Consider the following 3567-nt stretch of genomic DNA (forward strand, 5'->3'; position numbering starts at 1 on the left):
ACATGCACAGCATGGATCAATAATTTGTTCTACATCTCTGCCAGTCTTTGCAAAAAACAGGTGCCTCCTATTTGTCATCCTTAAACTACTTCACTTTAATTACTACATCATTAAAGCCCTCTGGCCCTTGTCTTAATGCTGTGCCTGAAGATGGGTTTAGATTTATTACATCGGTCCTCTTATGGATTTTAAATACCTCTGCCGAGACACTGTTTACACATACTTCTGAAATACTGACACCCTTCCAGGCCTTGGAGCAGGGCGCTGGGATCAGGGCAGACTGCTCTCAGTGTCTCACCGGCAGCCGTCAGGCTGAGAGCAAGGGTTGATGGGAGAAGCCAGCGAGGTTACGGGAGACGGATGTCAACATGGGCACAGCTGCGACTCTCCAGGGCACCAGCACAGAGCCAGGGAGCAAGCTAGTGTCAGGCATCTGGAAGGACATGAGGACTTCAGCCTCTGCTGCTCCTTTTGGAAAAGGCTTCAATTGGCTTTGAGATACTGGCTAAACATCCACATAACATCTGAGAACAACAAATAGTGATCACCAAACCAAAAACAATCAGCTAAATGATTATAATTATACAGATTTTACTGTAAAAAAATTGATCCTTCACGACTCACCATGACACAAAAGTAGATCAGACGTGTATAAACACTAAATCGGTGAGGGTGTTGATTGGAAACGGGTATTGAGGTGTTTTATTCTGTTGAGTGTCATTAAAGACATTAAAGGCTCAAATAATATGCTCTGTTTGTCAAGAGAACAATGTCTTTTGGCCGTCCATACGTCAGAGGAGTCCTGCAAGAATGTAAGAGTTATGACAGATGCCTAATCCACTAGAATTGTGAACAGCTGTGAGTGAGCTGGGGACCCAAGGCTCAGAGACCAATGACCATGCTCGTCCAGGCTCTTCAGACAGAATTCCCGCAGGACAGCACCTGGAGCCTGGTGAAAAGCAGGTGTCAGAACTGTATGGCATGGACTGCTTCCAGCTGAGGCCAATCTGTGAATCTCACTGCTGATCAACCATGTACACAAGTTTTAATCAACATAATGAATTTACCAAAGTCACGCCTCAATAAAGTTAGTGCACCTGCTACACTAAAACTTTTCCCAATTCTGCAGCTTTATAAAATCGCTGGGAATTTTTGGTGCTCAGTATATACTGAATAGTTGTACTGACTTAAAGAAAAATCAGAGATTACCTTAGCGCAGTGTTATCAGCGCTGATATATAACAGCAGGTTGCATCCATCTTCCAAAGTACAATGGATACAAATGTTCCATAACTGTTTCATTCAAATATTTTATGTTGCAAACTGTAAATGATGTTTTTCAGGCACGCTTTCCCGACCATTTGAAACAAATCTCCAGCACAGCAGTGGTTCTTATGATGGCAGAAATACAAGACCTCCCCCTCCCCTGAAACAGCGCTCAGATTCCAGCATCAGAAATAGGAAACTTCAAACAGTGAAACATGTTGCATCTGAAGTATTTCACTCTGTCCTTCTGCTTCTTATAAAGAAACTAGTACAACTCAGAAGAACTCGTCAGAAACTCCAACTATTGCCCTGCGTGGTGCTTGTCCTCTCTGTCCAGCCTGCTGGCTTCTCTGCGGCTCACTTGATGGACTGTAGATGTGCGTCTACTTGTACAGCGATGAGACTATTTCAGGGTGGAAACTATATGATCAGATCGGTTAGGAACGTCATAAGTTTCACTTTTCCTTGCGTGCAATTGGTGTACTCATGGATGCAACTCTTTCAAGACTCAAGACTGGAGAATTGCTCATGCAGTGTCCATCCATAAGATAGGCGAAATAAGTGAACCAAGTAATTACGGAACAATAAGTCTGACTTCTTATAAGGTTATAAGCGTTATGAACATTTTTCTAAATGGCTGTATCATTAGAATGGTTGTGTTCTTGCTAAGATTCATGGCTGAGGAATCCACAACACAGAGTGGCTCTTCTGTGGACAGCAAGAATTAACAGGCACAAGGTTTACACTTCTACACTGTTTACAACTGAAGGGGAAAATGTCCCCCTAGAAGAAAGCACTTTGGGATCTTGACAAGACCAGGTGTGAAATACATCAGGCGCCTCCAAGCCATGGGCAGCCCAGACACTCGGGAGACAAGTCCTAGGAGGGGAGAATGAATTCAACACAAACTCTCGTTCTACTTATTCCAACAAAGGCATCTGTCGTTATTCTTGTGCAGGGACACAAACTGCACTGTACCATAGTTCTGAGCAAATCCAATTAAGCAGCTGCTTCAGATGCAGTTAGAACCAGAGGCCTTCAGGGACCAGAGTACTGCGGTGTGGAGACGCAGGGATTACAAAGCAACACTGCCCAGAGCTGCGTCGTCACGCACAGCTGTTATCCTGGAGCATTAGCGTTCACTGACTGCTCAACACCGCTCACTGCTGGAGGAAACTCCCGAGCTCTTCCTCACACAAGTTCTGTTATGAGCCATGAGCCCAGCATGATTACAAATACTTCAGTTCAGACCAATCTGAAGAGTTGAAAAAGCAAACGCCAAGCAAACTGTTTCTAGAGAGAGTATATGTGTCCCATACATTTTACCTCTGTCCCAGAAATATATGGGGACATCTGATAAGACCCCCTCCCCTGGAAACCCGGGAGCCTCATTTTCATCCCTGGAACGTTGACCGAACTTGTATCACAAGTAATAGGACAGTAAGACAGCACAGCACCAACAGCAAAGTCACTTTAACCAGAGCGGACTGGGAAGAAGGGGGCTCTGCCCAGTCAGTCTGCCACACATATATCAAAGATCTGTCTCCGCGTCAGTGTTTAAAAGAACAATGAAACACAGCTCCCGGGAAACAACATGAAGACAGAGGTTACCTTGGCAACAAGGCAAAAAAAAACATTCTGATGCACCATTCTAATGAGGGGAGCCAGAATCCCCCTGTCCCCTCTAAGCCACAACACCCGGAGAGCTGCGCTTGTCTTTAAGAACATTGACGTACTGCTGCACTGGCTCTGCCTGCTCTACAAGTCCAGACGCGACGCGCCTCTCTGGGTAACAGAATGCAGGAGTTGGGCACGTAGCCGAGCTGTACCAGAGCTGATCCAAGGCTGCAGGGCTGCTGTTTGCACACTACTGCTCCCTTCCTTCAGCCTGTCAGACCATTTCCCTGCCTGCGATGAAGCAGTTGCGAAACTTCTCCTTGACCGAGCGTTTCCTGTGAAAGGCACAGGAACCAATATCTCTGAAAGCAAGAGGCCGTCAGGATCGGTGAGAAGCAGCCAAAGTGTTAGAAAAAAAAAAACATTTTGAAGGAGGATATTCCCATGAAAACTCACTCTGGCACCTGCAACGCCAGCTCTCGGAAGTACGCGGGCTGTATGCCAGATGTTGGCAGTGTAGCAGAAGGCTTTGCAGAGAAAACAGGGGCCCTCTGCCACTTTAATGTGGGACCATGCTGAGGAGGCCGAAAGATCACACACATTTCTGTTAGAAAGGTCAGGAATCAGAAAACCGTTACAGGGGTTTGACCTTTCAACTCTGGTCAAAATGAATGGAGGACAGCAG

This window comes from Lepisosteus platostomus, chromosome 11 (assembly GCF_059453375.1).
Source record: "Lepisosteus platostomus isolate fLepPlt1 chromosome 11, fLepPlt1.hap1, whole genome shotgun sequence".
NCBI lineage: Eukaryota > Metazoa > Chordata > Actinopteri > Semionotiformes > Lepisosteidae > Lepisosteus > Lepisosteus platostomus.